At 40.6% G+C, this 20,137-nt stretch overlaps 1 long non-coding RNA gene and 1 pseudogene across 4 annotated transcripts; one reads left to right on the top strand and one right to left on the bottom strand.

The window, feature by feature from the left end:
- Nucleotides 1-1,139: 1,139 nt before the first annotated feature.
- Nucleotides 1,140-1,834, bottom strand: LOC311587289 (glyceraldehyde-3-phosphate dehydrogenase-like; annotated as a pseudogene). The gene has a single exon. The product of its transcript is annotated as a glyceraldehyde-3-phosphate dehydrogenase-like (transcript).
- A 1,440-nt stretch (nt 1,835-3,274) lies between these two features.
- Nucleotides 3,275-19,681, top strand: LOC311587293. Of its 3 annotated transcripts, XR_014775808.1 has the most exons (5): nt 3,275-3,534; nt 6,324-6,374; nt 12,674-12,721; nt 16,189-16,433; nt 19,451-19,681. It is a non-coding gene; the product is annotated as an uncharacterized lncRNA (long non-coding RNA). The 3 variants fall into 3 exon arrangements; XR_014775809.1 differs by lacking the exon at nt 6,324-6,374 and having other exon boundaries at nt 3,281-3,548; nt 16,192-16,433; XR_014775810.1 differs by lacking the exon at nt 6,324-6,374 and having other exon boundaries at nt 3,282-3,548.
- The last annotated feature ends 456 nt before the right edge of the window (nt 19,682-20,137 follow it).

Raw genomic sequence — 20,137 nt, 5'->3', positions numbered from 1 at the left:
CTGATAAACACTCTCAGGGAAATGACTAGTATCTAGGATTTTGTGTGTGTGTGTGTGTGTGTGTGTGTGTGTGTGTGTGTGTGTGTGTGTGTTCAGAGGAAAGAGGTAACTGAGATTGAAAATGTTGTCTAAAATGTACCAAACGTAGGAAGGTGTTGGTTACATTATCAAGAATAAAAATCAACAAATGGAAAAGAATGATTTCGTACCTTTTTTGTGTCATAAAGCTCTTTAGTGGCATTGGACTATAGATGATGTTCATATGCAAAATATCAAACACTGTTAGAAGACTGAAAAAAAAAGTCCATTCTCTAGGAAATGCAATTTGCAATTGCAGAGGACACATACAAGGTTAGGGGCAAAAACTCCTCATCTGCTCTATACAGATGCATCGCATGTAAAATTAAGTAAGACCAAGTTTTCCCAGACAATGCAGCTTCAGATTGGAAGCTTCTGAAGTAAGTCTGCATTCCAGATATGGTAAGACACAAATTAAGGAAGAAAATAACTGTAGCTTACCCTTGATCTGGCTAGTGCCCATTTTCAGTACAAAGCAACATCTTCCTCTTCTTTTTTATTTTTTATTTTATTTTTTTATTAATTTATTCATATTACATCTCCGTTGTTATCTTCCTCTTCTTTTGTCACGAGGGACGGAACACCTGTGGTAAACATCCATCCAGAATCTCACCTGCAATGCCCTGGACAGATTCTTCAGCACTTGGTTTTAGCTCTTTTTTTTTTTTAAAGGTGTTGCTTCACTGTGAAATATAGAAAACTTTTAACATTCATATAAAACCTCATTTAGGAAGCATTCTGAATTTTATTATGACTTCCTAATGTACCTTATTTGGAAGTTTTCCTAAAAATTACATTTGTGTTTCAAGGGTTGATTGTGATTGGTCACTGATTTTCTTGAAATTGTTTTTTTTTTTTTTTGGTAGGTACAGTGAACTTTACTGATGGTATTCAAGAGAGTAGGGCTCCCCCGGGCCCCTCACATTATTCTGGGGTCTAGGATGGAAAATGTGAGGGGAGATGCTCAGTGTCAGGGCCTGAGTTGGAATAGGGACTCCTCAGCAGCCAAGGGCCTCTCTTTTGCTCTCGTGTCCTTGCTGGGGTGGGTGGTCCAGGGCTTCTTACTCCCTGAAGGCCATGTAAGCCATGAGGTCCACCACGCTGTTGCTGTAGCCAAATTCATTGTCATATCAGGAAATGAGCTTTACAAAGTTGTCATTGAGGGCAATCCCAGCCCCAGCATCAAAGGTGGAAGAGTGGGAGTCGCTGTTGAAGTCACAGGAGACAACCTGATCCTCGGTGTAGCCCAGGATGCCCTTTCGTGGGCCCTCAGATGCTCGCGTTACCACCTTTTTGGTGTCATCATACTTGGCAGGTTTCTCCAGTCGGCATGTCAGATCCACCATGGACACGTTGGGGTAGGAACATGGAAGGTCATGCCAGGGAGCTTCCTGTTCAGCTCTGGGATGACCTTGCCCACAGCCTTGGCAACACCAGTGGATGCAGGGATGATGTTCTGGGCAGCCCTGGGGCCATCACTCCACAGCTTTCCAGAGGGACCATCCACAATCTTCTGGGTGGCAGTGATGGCATGGACTGTGGTTGTGAGTCCTTCCATGATGCTAAAGTTGTCGTGGATGACCTTGGCCAGGGGCGCTAAGCAGTTGGTGGTGCAGGAAGCATTGCGGACAATCTTGAGTGAGTTGTCACACTTCTCGAGGCTCACGCCCGTCACAAACAAGGGGGCATCAGCAGAAGGGGCGGAGATGATGACCCTTTCGGCTCCACCCTTCAAGTGGACCCCGGCCTTCTCCATGGTGGTGAAGACACCAGTGGACTCCACAACTTACTCAACTTACTCGGAATTTATTCATGAAGATATGCGGAAACCACTGCCTGGATGGTTTCATGCTCAACAAGTATTTCTGTGTAACGCTGAGTCCTTATAACTCACAACCTGTGACAAACTCACAGAAAGACAATTCCTTACCCTGCTCCCTACCTTCCTGACTATGGCCGAGAGCTTCAGACTCCAAGAGTTGTGGATAGTTAATTCTGAGACAGCAGCTGCGTTTTCCTCTCTTCCATTTTTGAGTCACCACTGCGGAGGATCTGCTTGACTGGGCTTTGAACCTGCTCTTCAGAAACTTGTTCCACGGTGGTTTCGGATCTGACATCAGGGCAGTAATATTAATTGTATTTCTGCATACTGCCTAATTTTATTTTGTTTTTTAAATTAAAATTAATTTATTAATGCATTCATATTACATCTCAATGGTTATCCCATCCCTTGTATCCTCCCATTCCTCCCTCCCTCCCACTTTCACCCTATTCCCCTCCCCTATGACTGTGACTGAGGGGGACCTCCTCCCCCTGTATATGCTCATAGGGTATCAAGTGTCTTCTTGGTAGCCTGCTGTCCTTCCCCTGAGAGGCACTGGGCCTCTCATTAAGGGGACGTGGTCAAATATAGGGCACCAGAGTTCATGTGAAAGTCAGACCCCACTCTTTACTTATCTGTAGAGAATGACCTGTCCCTTGGCTAGATCTGGGTAAAGGTTCAATGTTTACTGCCCGTATTGTTACTGCCTAATTTTAAGTACCATTTAAAATATCACCCACAAACGAGAGAATGCATTAAGGGAGAATTTTAGGGCAGAAGTGTCATGTCTGTGCTTGAAGAATTTAAAAAAAATCACGGACACATCCAAGAGTTGTGGAACACAAATTTTTAATCAAGCACTAGAAAAGAGTAGGGATACCAAAATCAGGTTTTGCCGTCTTTATCTTTCTAGGAATCTAAGAAAATCAAGTTAAACAAGGAACCAAACACGCTTTAACTTTAGGGGATAGGAATGACTTGAGAGTCTAGTGGCAGCAACTCTAAAATGCTAGAAGATCGGGAAAAAAAAAAAGAATGCAAGTGGTCTACGTACATCAGGCAAAGGGCCTTCCACAGGGTCCAATCTCAGGCCCTTGGGGAATGTGATGACTGGGTCTCCTGAGCTGATGGGCACAGCATCTGAGCCATCGTCATCCAGCTCCCCTCAGTGAAGGGCCAGACATGAAAATTCCGCTTAAGACCTGCAATTGACAGGGCTTTTCAGGTAAACTGTGCCGGGGAGTCTGGGTTCCTTTCATTAGAGTCTGAGGTAGGCACGCGTGGCATGACATGGTGAGCGCATGCGCAGCCGTGCTTTCTAGCTGCGAGGCAACAAAAAGGAATTCTGGTCAAACTGAATAACGGTCTCCTCTGCGGCTGTGGTTTACTGGAGACATTTGCCTGTGTCTCCCGGTTTAGTGTTGGGTATGGGGGGAAGTGGGTAGCAGAAGGCGAGGGTGCAGAGAGGGCAGCACGGGCCGGAGGGGCCCTGGGCTTCTATCAGGCAGGAGGACACCGATGTCCAGACATCGAGCTCCACAGAGGCAAGAAGTTCCACTTTCTGTTCTGTTTCTTGTCATGCGTAAGTTGTGGGTCTGAAACTGAGTAAATCGACCTTCTGACTACTTCTGCTGGTAAGTGCGTGTGGGTCAGTTCCAAAGGGCTACGAGCAGGCGCTGGGCTTCTGAACTCAGGAGCTCAGAATTATATAGGACAAGCACTTTACCAACTTAGTTACAGTTTCAGCCTGTCTTCCGTTATTTCATACTAGATTACCAAGGGGGCACCAAATATCTGGAAAACGTTTTTCATGTGGATATTAAAATAATTATCGCTTTCTAACTACATTACATGGAGGCTCCACTTGGGGAAGAATCAAAATTTATGTTTACTATGTCTACACAAATCAACACAGCTAAGATTGTTTGATACAGCTTAACTCTAATCGGAGTTCTCGACCTGTACGTCACGATCTTTTTTTTTTTTTTTTTTTTTTTTTTTGGTTTTTTGAGACAGGGTCTCTCTGTGTAGCCTTGACTGTCCTGGACTCACTTTGTAGACCAGGCTGGCCTCGAACTCACAGTGATCCGCCTGCCTCTGCCTCCCAAGTGCTGGGATTAAAGGCGTGCGCCACCACCGTCCGGCTCGTCACGATCTTTTTAGTGGTCAAATGACCATATCAAAGGAGTCACCTAAGACCATCATGCATATCAGAAATTCAGATTATGAGTAGCCAAGTTACAATTATGAACTAGTAGAGAAAATAGTTTTCTGTTGGGAGTCAGCCCATTATGAGAAACTGTATTAAAGGGTCACAGCATTAGGATGGTTAAGAACCACTGCCCTACACGGTCTTCAGTAAATAAATAAATCTCAAAAAAAAAAAAAAAAGAGTAAAGAATTTATGTGACCCAGAAAGAAGAAATCAAATATAAACACGATATTACCTATACCTCTGGAACCTCATTTCCTCTTCTATATTTACAATATGGGATGTATTGACCAATGGTTTACAAGCTCCAAAACAGGATTCCCCCAGCAATTTCCCGCAGCAAGAGGAAAATGGAAGCAATGACACCAACCTGGAATACACAGCGGTAAACGCACAGTCCTAGTCCACTGAGTCTCAGTAGCTTCTGTCAGGAATGGAAAGGACACTGTCGGGTTTGTTTGTGCTTCCTGCAGCTGCCGTCCCAGCATCTTCCTCCCTGGTCTTGAAAACTATCTGGGAGGAAATACTGAAGATCCGTGCAAATGGCCCTGTTCCCAAAAGAGATGAGATGAATAGCATCAGAATTACTGTAACATGGGGGGGGTTCTTTTGCCTTATCACATTATGAATATTATATAGATTTTTATTTGTGTGAATGAGTATTGAGTCAAGGAGTCCGCACACTGAGAGGGAGTTTTGTCACTAAGCAACCATCCCACTCCATTCGTTTTGAGGATTCAAATGCTTTATCCTGTCATAGGAAATGCTAAGAAGTTCTCACTGGGCTTTTACACACTTTAAAGGAATTTTTAAAAAAAAACAAAAAAACCCAGTTGGTTTTGTCCTTTATGGAGAACAAAATGGAGGCATTTATTGAAAAAGTGAGTAAATGAATAGTTTACAAGCATATAAAAATACCTTTTGTGCCCCACAGTTCTGGGATTTTTCTTCTCTGTCCCCAGGGCTGATGCTTTTCTTCTCTCTCACTGAAGATACAGCACAGGCTGCAGAACTACGAAGTCAGGTGTCTCTCCAGTAGTTTTCATTTTAGCATTTTCCCCAGAAAGGGAGAGACAGTGAGCACACTGAGCTCTGCTGCCCTGACAGCTGGGATTTTTTTTGCAAAGATCTTAGTGTCCCTGTCTGTTTCTGCCCCCTGTGTTTTGCCATGCTGTAAAAGACAGTCACCACATGTGCATCTTTCTTGGATAGGGCATTTCTATTCTAAACTGAACAATTTCAACTGAGCAGGTTAAGATATTCTTCATATTTTAGTGATAGATATACTCTTTTAAAATTCTTCCTGGATCCATTGGTCAAACCCGCCACCCCCTCACCACCACCACCACAACAAAAACAACAGAAACCACACCAAGAATAACTAAGTGCTAACTGTCATTTTATACCAGTAGATAACCACTTTCTGGCCATAGATATTCAGCTGTGGTCACTGATCAGAGTCACTGTAGATATTTATTTTCAGCCATAAGTTTCATTAAATTTCTTTCTTCTCCCTGCATTTGACTGACTCAACAGAATGTAAGCAAGAATTCTCTATGGATTACATACTTATCAAGCTATGAGTTCGAGCCTGGTCTACAAAGTGAGTCCAGGACAGTCAAGGCTACACAGAGAAACCCTGTCTCAAAAAACCAAAACCCAAACCAAACCAAACCAAACCAAACTAACCAACCAACAACAACAACAAAACAAAAACAAAAAACAAAAACAACAAAAAACCCACCACCACCACCACCACCACTACCACTACCAAAACCTAAAAGCAAAAAAACAAAAAACAACAAAAAAACATACTTATCAGCCAGGCGTGGTAGTGCACGCCTTTAATCCCAGCACTCGGGAGGCAAAGGCAGGAGGATCGCTGTGAGTTTGAGGCTAGCCTGGTCTACAAAAGTGAGTCCAGGACAGCCTAGGATACATAGAGAAACCCTGTCTCGAAAAACCAAAACCAAAACAAAACAAAACAAAACAACAAAAAAAAAAAACCCAACCATACTTATCAAGAAAAATCTACTAAAGAATATTTTCCTTACCACAGAACTGTCTCCAAGGAGTGTCTAACAAAGTATTAGGTTTGCCATTTTGATATGTTCAATATTAATAATTTTAAAATTATTATTTAAAAATGTTTAGCTCATTAAAAATTTGACATGTTCTACAGGTATTATAAAATACATTTCCTTTTTTCAGAAGTGGATGACAATACCAAACACACATTGTTACCTAGGTAAGATTTTATGTGTTTTAAAATACACGAAGTCACTGGGAATACAAGGATAAGAAGCTGATATCTCTGAAAAAAAAACATGATATGGAATGTTCAGTGTTTGCCATGGCTTAAAGTCATCAGATAAGGATTGCAGAGCATGTACGCTGGCTCCCCCTCCTTAGTGAACTGAACGCACAGACTTGACTAACTGGGCGTGATTCTGTACTTAACCTTGGCTTCCCAGTGCATCCTTCGCCCAGATTGACTGACACCCATGTGCTCTCGTATCAAGATGCAGATCTACTTTCTCTCAGCTCACAGAGCTTCATTATGGCATTTAGCTCTGAAAGAGACCCAGGTTATAAGACCCGGTAGCCCATCTGAATGTTTTTGAAATTTCCTGCTGTAATCCTTGCCTTGCCTTGCTTTTGTCATCACAGGTTTTAAGGGAGATCAGACTCAGCTCTGGACATATTTCCATAGCGAAGAATGGTTGTCACCATTTAATTAGAGGATTTTCTTACTGAATTCTCTACTTACTGTGATGCTCTGGGATTTTTTTTTGTCTCCATCCCTAACTTGCTGTGTCATTTTATAATTATAACTCCTTTTAAAACATTTTACCTTTTTACTTTTTGCCCTTTTTCCTATGAGTTTTTTCCATTGCTGAACGCTAAGTGTTCAGTTTCCTCTCAATACAGATAAAAGAATCTAGAATTTCAGGACTTTAAGGACTTTTAGAGATTTATATGAATGTGAAGGGCTGGAGAGATGGCTCAGTGGTTAAGAGCACTGCCTGCTCTTCCAAAGGACCCGGGTTCAATTCCCAGAACCCACATGGCAGCTCGCAACTGTCTGTAACTCCAGGATATGACACCCTCACACTAACACACATAAATTAAAATTAAATAAAATATTTTAAAAAAATGAATGTGAAGTTCAAACACACCACAGTGACTTATAGGCATACTGTAAAAGGCAGAAATGAGGGTTCCCCCCCACTCAAGCTCCTTCATTGTAAGGCTAGTCTTCTATCTTACCCACCAGAATTCACGTACCTTAAAATAAGATTAGAATGCATGTAGCTAAGCCATGGAGAGAGGAAATGTGGAATTCGCATGTTTGCCACATGGAGGAAGATGGCCCTGAGTTAACAGTGCAAGGCGGAGCTTGAAGAGGACAGCGGTGGTTTGTGCAGGAAAAAGTGCTTTGGAAACGTGACGGTAATATCATTCCAGTGTATGACAAGCTTGACAACAATAATACAAAAGCCTTATATATAAAGATATTAAAATTATCCCAGAAACCTGGGCTAGAGCTCCAGCTTTGTGAGTAATGTTTTACCAAACAAATTCAAATTCATGGGACCCGCTTGAAAGATGGTTTTGGAATCTGTGATTTGTAGTCCCTGTACAGTGGACGGTGGCAACAGGAGGTATCCTGAGCTCTTCAGGCAGCAGCCTATCCAATCAGTGAGTCCGAGGTTTAATGAAAGACCTTTGGTGGAAAAAAAAAACCCAGGTTGGACACGGGTGTAACTCGGTGAGTCACACCCGCCACTCAGACCAACTGACCTTAGTTTACTGTGGTTTAGACAGCACAGCAGCTAGAGAATTCACTTTATGTCTGAGCCATCAACCAAGTAAAAGAATGAGCCAGCTCAGCAGAGCAGGATGCGGTGACGCAGTAGCTTTGCTTACTGACAGTGTGTGTTGCTGAATCCAGGGCCTCACATATTGTTGGCATGTGTTACACCATGTAGGGACACCCACAGCCACTAGGTCAGAACTTTTATAACCTCTTCCCCTAATGGCTAAAGCACTAGCCATTTCTTTTGAAATATACAGTTCATATACATGGGTAACAAATAGGCTTTTCTAATTATGTGTTTGACTCCTGAACTGTCCAACTTAGCAGAGAAGTGCCTTTCACCCGTCCTCCGTGCCGTCTTCCCGGAACGACCCTGAACATTTGAAGATTCTGCAGTTCAAGGTGGACAGTTTTCTCCCACATCTCAGATGGAAGTAGAAGTAGTTAGTTTCTTTCTGCAGATTCTGGTACTTCAGCCTTGCAAGACTTAGCCTGAATTCTGGTAGTGTTTACACAGGGACAGTGTTGTCTTTACAGAGCCGTATACCACGGACAATGGAATACATTTGGAGGCTGGAAAGTTCTCTTTAGTACACATGTCCGTACTATGTTCAGCCACTGGTTCCAAAGTGACAGGTCTCTGCTTGAGGATGAGTCTTCCCCTCTCAGCCTCGTGCGCTGATGTCAACCTAACTTTCCCCTACTAGTAGAAAACTTAATTTATTTTCAAAGCGTATGCAGATGAGTGTTTGTGTGTGTCCCCATGAGTGTGGTACCTGAGGAAGCCAATAGAAAGATATGCTTTCTTTCTGGAGTGACAGGTGTTAATGTGCTGCCCAACTTATGTGCTGGGAACTGAACGTGGGACCAAACGTGAGTTCTCTGCAAGAGCAGCAGGCTGCCTTCACTGCTGAGCCGCCACGCCAGCATCATATTCACAAGCTTTTGTGGAGTCCAGTGTGAGCTGAATCTTCACAGGGACTTACCAGCCCAGAGCATGCTTTTTGTCTCTTATGGCAGAATACCTGAATTGGGACCACCCTCAGTCATCAGACGGAGTTAGAGAAAGGCAACCGAGTTGTTTTCCTTCTTTGATCTCAGATCTTCACGATAAGGCCCTTTATATCTTGTGAGCATCTGTGCTGATGTGGCGACACTGCTCTTCCCCCAGGTGGGTGCCAACTTTCCACGGCACCCTCAAGTGGTCTGTTTTGTCAGGTAGTGAATTCTCTCAATCCTGGTGGAGGCTAGATTTAAGATTCAAACCGCGTCATGTCTCTTCGTCACACGTGTTTAAAGGGAGGTCTTATCTTTCATGTCAACTAGAAATAAACATTGAGGCAAAAGGCCCTTGGTTATTGTAATGTGCCCGCATGGACCAATTGGTTAGGCCAGGAAGTAAGAAGAGTAGGAACATCAAGGTCTTTACATGAATTACGTTAGGACCAACATCAGGAACAATTATGTTACCTAATGTAATAGGTCTATGTATTGGAGGATTATTAATATTTAATATTGAATTGTTATTTTAGTAATATCAGGGGTTACTCCTTAACCAGCTTTATACCCAACTAACTGCACAGAGAGATCAGATCTATTTAATTAGCCTGTAGCACAATGCTGCACAGGAATTACTCCATCCTAACCCTCCATGCCAGTGTAGTTTCTGCCCATTCAGATTTCCCATGTTATACTTGGGTTTAAATTGTCTCCTAGGCCTGCTTCATTTCTCTTGGTGTTTCCCGGTCTCTCCTCATGGCTCTGTCCTCTCATGCTCCTCTCTCTCCTCCCCTCACTGGATCAGGGTGTTTCGTCCTATTCCCTGTTATTGCTCAGCACTGGCCAGTTTGTTTGATTTCTTGGCAGGACAGAGAACAAATGGTGACATGTCTACTTAGAATAAACATCACAATGCAATGTCTAGATGGATCCAGAGAGCGGGGTAGAGAAATCAGCATTGGAATGCACGCAGGCAAACTGTACACAGTTCACAAGAGCATTGTGCCAACATCTATGTATCCATAGGAATTTGTTATTAAAATGCACTTACTGCAAATCAAATGACCTCAGGTTTATAACAGGTAATACCCAAAGTGGGAATTCATTACTTTCTGATAATTGCACCATTCTCAAGGCTTCCCCTGGTAAAAATCGCTCATTAGGGTTTACTTGGTATTGAAAATGAAACAAAACCCAGGATTAAAATAAAAATTATTTCTTTTGTTGCTTTTGTTCATTAATGTTACTTTCTTAAAGCAGTCCTCAGAGTGAAATAAAAAGTGAAGCCCTAAGTCAAAATATGTACTTGCTTTTTGTTGTTGATTTGTGTGTGTGTGTGTGTATGTGTGTGTGTGTGTGTGTGTGTGTGTGTGTGTGAGAGAGAGAGAGAGAGAGAGAGAGAGAGAGAGAGAGAGAGAGAGAGAATGAATAGGTGCATGTACTTTTTGTACTTTTTCAATTGAAAGTACAATTTTATCCACACAGTTTAATCTAATCACAGATTCTCTTCCCTGAACTGTGTCCTCCTCTTTTTCTTTTTCTTTCTTTCTTTCTTCCTTCCTTCCTTCCTTTCTTTTTGTTTTTTTGTGGTTCTTGAAATAGAGTTTCTCTGTGTAACCTTGGGTGGCGTGTTCTTGCTGTGTGAGTTTATATGTGTGCCATGAGATTCCCATCAAGGCCAGAGAACAAAACCCTGTGTTGGCTGGTGCCTTCTGCCTTTCCAGTCAAGGGTTCAATTCTGCATTGCTAATTGGCTACGTACTCTAGGCTAGCAACCCTAAGGCTCTGACGGATGTTCCTATCTCTGTCTCCCATGTCACAGACACAGTGTCTGGCTTTTTCTTGAGTTCTGGAGATGCAAATTCAGGTTGTCAGCTGGGTGTGGCAAGTACTTACAGCAGCTGAGCCATCTCTCTGGCCCTAAACATCTCAATTTCAGGTGGTTTTAGCCTAAACTAAATTCATGATGAAGAACATATGACTGTTAATAATGGAGCTAAGACTTCTGAGTGCAGAAACATCCATTAAACCCTTAATCTAGCGTACCTGTCTATGTTTACCTCTACTGAAGAATATTTCATCTTATTTATTTCTCTGCTAGTATAAGCTATACAAAAATTTGCAACACCAGTAAAACCAGTAATTTTGAATCATATGAGAAATATATAGCCATGTCATTGACATGGTATAAAATAATCTTAAGAATTTATGGCTGAGGATTTGGTTGAGGGGATAAAGTGCTTACCGCACTTTATCTGAGTTCACATCCCCGGGGCCCATCTAAGGCCTGATGTGCTTTCTGGTGTGCAACTGTAACCCCAGCCAGCCAAGCATAAAAGGACATAGGGGATGGAGACAGGAGACTGCCCACAACCGTATACCTTTTCTAGCCTAGTGTTACAGGATATATTTTAGACTGAAACCTTGCTCTTTTTTTGTGTGTGTATAAACATGAATTTTATTCTCCACCATTATATCTGAAGCACTAGCTCTCTGCTTTGGAAAAGGAACCCTCTAGTGTTACAGTTATTGATGTCAAACGGATTTTCCTTACATTTTCATAAACTCTCTGAAGTCAGGATGTGGATCCTTTCCTTCATTTGTAGTTACCTTGTGAGGCATTAATTTTTTTTTTCTGAGAGCATAGATGACTTGAGAACGCTCTGAGTTACCAGAAAGGATCACAGGCAGCCCAAAAATTTGCTTTTCTTCTTTGATAGCAGCTTTACATGAAAATTCCCTTTGTATCAGGTGTAGCACGTTTTTATAGATGGTAGAACCCCCATATCTTATCCTTATACCAGAAGCACTCCAACTGTGAATCACCCCCTCAGTGAATTCCCTGAATCTCAAATGGGCGATCCTAGTGGACAAGACACAAATTGTAACATGACTGTTACTTATCTCTCTACAAAGCAGGTTTTTCTTACATGTTATTTGGACATAAACATAAAGACGAAAGCCCATTTCTGTCCGTGATCTTACGCTCAGACACTGCCTAGGTATAGAATTGAAAGTTGTATTTCAAGCCAGTTCTGACCTCTTTATGGTTAATTAGTCCCAAAATAGAGAACAGTTATTTGATCTTCTTCTTCTTCTTCTTTTTCTTTTTCTTCTTCTTCTTCTTTTTCTTCTTCTTCTTCTTCTTTGGTTTTTCGAGACAGGGTCTCTTTGTGTAGCCTTGGCTGTCTTGGACTCACTTTGTAGACCAGGCTGGCCTCGAACTCACAGTGATCCGCCCGCCTCTGCCTCCCGAGTGCTGGGATTAAAGGCCTGCGCCACCACGCCCGGCTTATTTGATCTTCTTTAATGGGGCAGTGTGCCAAGAAAACATTTCTTACACATTATTAAATAGCCGATTTACTCTAAGTTACAAGATCCCTAAATCAATCAATACAGGTCATGCCCAAAGTGAAGATTCATAATTTTCTGGTAGCTACAAATGTTCAAAGGCACACCTTGCCAAAAACCACATGTTAAATCCCACTTGGAATTCTACAGTTCCACAGGAAAGAACCACTTCCTCGTGGGTTCAACTTTAACACAAGTAAAAGCTGAAAGGAAGGAGTCACCCATCACAGCCAACCTGCTGAAGAACAAAGTAGTAGTTGTTTGTAAATTTATAATATAAGGTATGTTAAGAACTCAAACAGCAATGAATTTAAAGCATTTGGTAATGGATTTTCATATGGATATTAAATTACCACTTTTAAAATATTTCACAGCGAAATAAGACCTCCAGGAGAGCGAAAACCGACACATAAAAAGAAGCCCGTCCAGATCAATACAGGTAAGATTAATAGTGAATGTTGTACTGATTCTACCCAACTTAAAAAAGAGTAAATAGTTTTGTCCCTGCTAACAGGAACCAAGGAAATCAATAGAAATGCAGTTATAGTCTTGCTTAATTTGCTTCTTAACATTTAAAAAATTCAGAGTCAGTTAAATGATTTCTACAAAATTGCAAACCTCAAAACCTATCATCTGAAACGTGTTTGTTCATTTAATGTGAGCCACTCATGAATGTAATCGTTGTATAAGTAAGAAAAAGATTTGTAAACTAGTATACAGTATGTGTTCTCTATAGTGACACAATAGCAAGTTGGCTTTGTTATAAACTGTGTTGTTTTTCAGTTTTTATAATAAATGAATTGCATTCTGTGCTATATATTATACAGTTCAGTGTCACTAAAATATTATCTCAAAAACCAAAAATACAATTTTCAATTACTTTCATTTATTTTTTTTCCATGACTAAATGTCATTAAGATTATCTGGATTTTTTCTTTCTGTAATTTCTCAATTTAGACATATTAGACAATACACATATATTGTCGTCCATCTTTAAATATATGCCACTTAATGTGACTATGTCTTGACATAATATGTAATTGGCCTACTGAAAATTTTTTTAAAAAGTCTATGGGGTTTTGGCTTTTGTAGGTAATACTAGAAATTGAACACTGCCTCTATGAGCATTGCTGGCAAGCGCTTTCTCATTGGCTACATAGCTAGCTCCTTTTCCCTTTATTTTTATTATTTAGCAAATGTTATGATGACACTTGGTTTATATGTTAAAAGAAATAATTAGTAGAAAAAATTGCCATGGGAGGAGAAACTTGAGAAGATACCGTTATCTAGTAGGCAGCACTGACTCCAGCATCCTGGCTGGAGTCTGGATAAGAGTGTAAGACAGAAAGGGAACTACAGAGTTTGTGCTTTCATCAGCTCCAATCACAGCATCTTTCAGACCTGCTTTGCCTTTGGAAAGCACATCAGGGAGTAAATAGTCTAGATGTATCTGAAAGACCCTCTTTACATCAGAGGTGGAGCTAAAAACAGCCAGGAGTACTGTAATAGGGTGACCGTCTTTCGTATTACTTCAGCATAATATTATTGGAATTATTTCAGCACAGTATTATTGGGTTTTTCCCATTGTGCTGCTGAGGCTTGACCGAGGCCGCCTACATGCTGAGTGTAGGCTGTACTACTGAGACACATTCTCAGTGCGTTTGCTGGTAGGACAAATGCTCTGACATGGCCATGGGCAAGGGAAACGAGGTTACACTGTAGTTTTACACAGCGTAAATGAAGTAAACAAAACTTGCTGTTCTTCCTTTGTGGAGGAGAGTAGGCTGTGAGCATTCAGTGAAACTTGACCCACTCAGTGACGGTTTATATGTAGAAACAAATAAAAAAATGGTTTTTTTTGTGAGGTACTACTCCTCGGAATTGCTATTTTGTCCCCATCGCTGCTCCATGCTTCTCTCCCCGCAGACAGAGTTCCGGTGCATAACTACTGAGGGACAATCCTCCAGCCTTTCTTACCATGGGAGGCCATGGAAGCGAGAATAAATGGCCGTTATATTGTTTCTTATGCTGTTTTTTTATTAATTCAAATTAAGACTTTAAAGAGGTTATTCTCAAGAACTTTCAAATTGAAAACCATATTTAAAGAAAAACGATTTCCATTTAAATTAACTACCCAGCTGCCAGGCAACATGTGCCCTCTGGTGTAACAGGGGCAAGACTGTTTGGGGTAGGCAAATGTTCTCTTGCTTAAACTGGAGGACACTTCCAATTAGAATTGAGTTTTACAATGGGAAGAATTTGAATCTATTTGCACTCTTCTACGTGAAGACAGTCAGTGTGCCTGTCACTTTTTAGAGTAGGCTGTCTTTTTTTCCCCAGTGTGTTTCTGGCATCTGTGTAAATAATTATCTATTCCCATTTGTTTGTATCGATATCCAGTGTTCAATTCAATTTCATTTATCAATGTGTCTGTTTGTATTACAGTGCTGTGTGGTTTTTATTACCGTAGCTCTGTAATAGAATGAAAACCAGGTATGGTTATACCTCCAAAAGTTCTTTTATTGTATAGGATTGTTTGAGCTATCCTAGCTGTCCTGGTTTCCTTTTTTTTTTCCATATGAAGTCGAGTATTAACATTTCAATATCTGGAAAGAATTTCATTGGTATTTTGATGGGAGTTGCATCGAATCTTTAGATTTTTAGAAATTTATGTTAACTCTACTGATTCAAGAGCTTGGGGGATCTTTCCTCATTCTGATATTTTCTTCAATTTCTTTCTTCAAAGACTTGAAGTTATTATTGTAGCAAGTCTTTCAACTTGCTCCGTTAGAGTTGCACCAGATATTTTATATTATATGTGGCTCTTGTGAAGAGTATTTTCCTGATTTCTTTCTTGGTTCATTTGTCATTTGTAATAGAGGAGGGCTAACGATATTTTTGGTTAATCTTGTAGCTAGCCATTTCCTTGAGAGTGTTTATCAGCTGTAAGAGTTCCACTGTGGCATTTATATAAGGACACTTATGTATTCTGTCAGATTATCTTCAAATAACAATATGTTAACTTTCTCCTTTCTGATTTTTACCCCTGAGGTGTCCTTTACTTGTCTTTTTGCTCTAGCTAGAACTTCAAGTACTATATTAAATAGATATGGAGAGTTAACAACCCTATGGTGCTTTTCATTTTAATGGATGTGTTTTGAGTTTCTCTCCATTTAACTTGGTGTTGGCTATAGGCTTGCTGTAAAATGACTTTACTACATTTAGATATGTTCCCTGTAGCCCTACATTCTCCAGGACTTTTATCATGAAGGTGTGTTGGATATTGTCAAAGACGGTTTTTACATCTAATGAGATGATCGTGTGGGCTTTTTCTGTATTCCACTGATGGTTTCCATGTCAGTAACATGTTCTTTTTATTAGTATGGGTCGCTATGAGTATTCCTATTATATATGTATCAGATTTGTAGTTATAAGTTCCATGTATCTTGCAAATCTATCTTTTGGAAACCATATGTATTTTACAATTAAGGCTGTTTTCCCCTTGTACCAATTCTCTTATACCTTACAAGACTCTCAGTCCCTCAGACCTCATGGAACATCCTGAAGATACTGCCCTTCTCTGTTCCTTGAAACTTGTCTGACTAGTATTATTCTCTGTTATGATTTTACCCATCATAGTAAATAGTATTTGGTAAACAGCACTGAAACACAAAATGTGGAAGTCATAGGCTCCTACTCAATGTAGTTCTTAATGATAGCCTAATGGATTATGGTAGATAAGCATAAATATGGATAAATTTGACTGTTACTTACCGATTATTTTCTGCTTTCTCCGTTTTCATAACCCTTGTCTTGTAAGGTGACTGCCATTTTAAAACACAAGCACTCCAAGTAAAGAAGGCTGAGAATAAAACAAATGAAATTAATTTCCCATCTTCTCATCAGCAGAAGCAACAAGCAAGGAGTATATTTGACAGAATACAAGCCGACACAATCAGAACATCTCTCTGCAAAAAGGAGCGAGGAGGAGTGGGCCCAGCTGCGTGCACTCCAGTACTCCCGGCTTAACAAAATCCTCAGGCAAGACTTTACGGAGGAAATCTGTTAAGATGTATGAGGAGTCTGAAAGTACCTTCTGCTCTAAGAAACCACCAATTCCTGATAAGCCTAAACAGAAAGAACACCTAAACGTAAGTCTGTTCCCTCTGATGCCAAAATTTAATATTTGAGTGTGAAGAAAAAGATGCATCTCTACTACCTGCCTTTTGAATATGGCAGGTGTTTTCAAAACAACAGCAAATCCCAAATCATTAGAATAACTTGCATTTCCTTTATGTTTCCAGTCCAGGTGCTCCACTGGCCCAGTCATCATCTAAGATTTAAGCAAAAACAAACTAGACACTGACTATTACAAACTGAAAAGCAAACATGCTTTTCACACCTTAAGGAAAATTCATACAATAATGCTGAACACAAATACTAGTAAAAATAAAGGCCAGGAGTCACCTCCCTTGACAGGAAAAGCACCACCATGGTAGCTCTGTAGGCGACAACAGAACAAAAAAAAATATTATAAGAAACTGAGGATTAGCTAGGAGACATACAGCAAAGTCTTAGTAAGTCAAAGGCATCCAGGCTTCCAGGGTCGTGTGACTAAGTTGACCATGGCACCACGATTTGTCCACTGTGGACTTACCAAATGCTCTTTGTCACAGCATCAGAAAGCAAATGGAGAAATCTTCGGAGCCGTCATTCAAACCTTATCTTACAGCTCTTCAGAGAAAACTGGAGATTAAGACAAGAACATATTTCACACTTATACATTTGTTTTCCACACACCATTTCAACATCAAACCGCCAAGGAAGAAAATAGTTGCTTACGTAACCTGAGCTTGCCGTCAAGATTCCGTAGCTACCTTCAACACACGCGTTTTCAGTTACCTATAAGGAGCTGAGGTCAGCGTGGGCTGAGCCATGTCACTTAATAGTGTCTATGCTTGTTCTTACACCAGTTTCTCCTTCTGTACGAGGCACACACGTGTATCTGTTTAGTAAAGATGTATTTTGTGCTTTTTCTTCTAGTTAATATTTTAAAAGTAATGATAAAATTACACCATTGCTTCACTTCCCTATTCTCCTCCCAGCAATCCTTTCCTAGCATAAAACACTAAAACACTCTTGTACTTCATCTGTACTATAAACATATTTCCACAGAGCGTGGAGTGGCTGTATTTAGGTAGGTCATGCATGACTGTCAAACATATTATATCTATCTCTTTATTCTCATGTCTGAAATGTCCACGTGACATAGTTTATTTGTGATTCTGTATGCAATCCATATCAGTCACGTCTGAGTGTCCTTCACAAACCATTGTATATTTAGTTCTGATTAGTAATTAGCATAAAATGTATCTAGAAATATTTTATGAGGCATAAATATTTATATGTGAAATAGAAAACTTCTCTTTTGAAGGAATGGTGGGAGAGCTCAGAATTTAAACTCCTTCCTTATTCTTTCAAGAGGACCCGGGTTTAGTTGCCAGCACCCACATAGTGCCCACCCACCAACTGTAATTCCAATGGCAAGGGATAGTATGCCTGATTATTGCCTCTAGGTGTTCCAGCACATACATGGTGTGCATGAAGACAACTAGGCACACATGCACATGACCATAAACTCTTAGGATGTAGCAATTCCCTGATAAGCACTATCTTTAGACTAGCTACAGTTGAGGTAAATTATATTCTGACAATTTTACACTTTTTTCAACTATATAATGTCCCTTGACGATATACGTATGGTAAGATTTAGCCTCCTGATTAAGTGACTGAGATTATGAACAATGTATGTATAATAACCAGCACATGAAAGTAAGTGAAAAGAGTTCATTCTTGGGGACTGGAATTTGTAGTCTAATCCCAGTCACACAATTTCTAAGTTCGTAAAATTAGTTCTAAGTTTCTAGTTGTCTTTAGTGCATGTACTGAGAAAATCAACACAGATACACAGCCGGGCGTGGTGCTGCACGCCTTTAATCCCAGCACTTGGGTGGCAGAGGCAGGTGGATCTCTGTGAGTTCGAGGCCAGCCTGGTCTACAGAGTGATTCCAGGACAGCCAAGGCTACACAGAGAAACCTTGTCTCAAAAACCAACACAGATACACTTAGCTTCATGGCCCTGCAACGAGAGTAGCAAAATACATGTACACACATGGACAGCATATGTACATATATGAGTATGTGCCCATGTATGTATGCATTCATACATATATACACATATGTACATATATATGCATACATAAAAAGAATTAAAATGGAGTGACCTAAAGCAGGGTAACAATGACCCTTATTAGACACCACAGGTTAACGAATACATATCCTATTTTCAGGATGATGTTAGCTTAGAGTTGTTGCCCCATGAGGTCCCATAGACTCTCCAATGTGTTACAGGCTACTGCCCAAAAATAAAACTATCTACTCTCTTTACTACAATAAGAATATTTTATAAATAAACTTGATACACATTAGGTCCCTTAAAGTAATTTTAGGAATTTGTTTTTCTTTTTAAATGTGTTTACTGATTTGGATTCTTAATCATTTACATGGTTTAAATTTTGTTTTATAGTCAGAAAAATATTGACATGTAGAGTCTAAGTTCTAATTTTTAGGTGGGGGTGTGTTAAATCTGTGTTTAAGAATTGCTTCATAACTTTCAAATTTTTTTTGCAATTCATTATTTCTGGCAAATTTACCATATGATATAATGAACTAATTTCAGCCAGCACCAAGAAAGTTTGTTGGTTCATGATTTTCCAGTACTTTAAATATGGCAAATAATTTTCAGTTACCTAGTGATTTGTGAGTAGCCAAATATATGAAGAAGCTAAACTGTTAGGACGAGCTTCCCTTGGGAGGCAGAGGCAGGTGGAATGCATTAGTTTGAGGTCAACCTGGTCTTACAAATGGAGTCTAGGACAGAGAAACCCTGTGTCAAAAAAACCAAAACCAAAGCCAAAAACAACAACAACACCTAAAACCAAAAACCAAGAACAACAAAAAGAATAAAAAAAATACACTTCCTACCTTCTCTGTTTTTAAAACCTATAAGGACTAAACTATTTTGAAAACTTGAGTCTCAAACAACAACAGTAACAAATTTGAGAACAAAGCCAAGCAAATTAATCTTTTTTTCCCCCCTCCTCATCAGCAAATGAACGAAGAAAAGAAGAAACGTGAAAGCAAAGATACATGTTTGCCTCTGAGGGAAGTCCTCAGAAATGATATAAAGGAAACACTGAAGGAGCAATTGGCCATAGAGCATGCAAAGACGAGGAAATTCCTCCGAAAGGAAATCCTGGGACCGCTCGGGCATGAGTTAAGACAAATACGTATGGAGCAGATGGCTCAACTGCGAGAGGACGTGAAGGAGACGCTGCGGGAGCAGGTGAAGGAGACGCTGCGAGAGCGGGAGAAGGAGCCGCTGCCAGAGCAGGTGAAGGAGACGCTGCGAGAGGGGCTGAAGGAGATGCTGCGAGAGGGGATGAAGGAGATGCTGCGAGAGGGGCTGAAGGAGATGCTGCGAGAGCACAGCAATCAACAGTACTTAGAGCTGAAGGAATGTCTCAGAGACAACTTAAAGGAGATGGTTCGTGAACAGATTAAAAACGCCAAGGTCATCACTTGTCCTAAAGAAGCGCCCCTACATAGTATTTCCAAAGGAACCTCAGACTTAGAGGTAGGTCCCTCTTGTCGGAAAGGCCTGTGTTTGGTTGGCAGGGGAAAGATGCGTCCTTGTGCCCGAGTCCGCAGTCAGTAGCGCAAAAATACTGAAGTTGGGAATGATCTGGGCGCCAAGCCTCCTGCAGAGTGGAGCAACTGGTAACTTAGTTCTGTG

Source organism: Acomys minous (assembly GCF_964271855.1).
Source record: "Acomys minous genome assembly, chromosome: 16".
In the NCBI taxonomy this organism is placed as follows: domain Eukaryota; kingdom Metazoa; phylum Chordata; class Mammalia; order Rodentia; family Muridae; genus Acomys; species Acomys minous.
The sequence above is the reverse complement of the archived record's forward strand: the minus strand, read 5'-3'. Positions and strand labels throughout refer to the sequence as shown.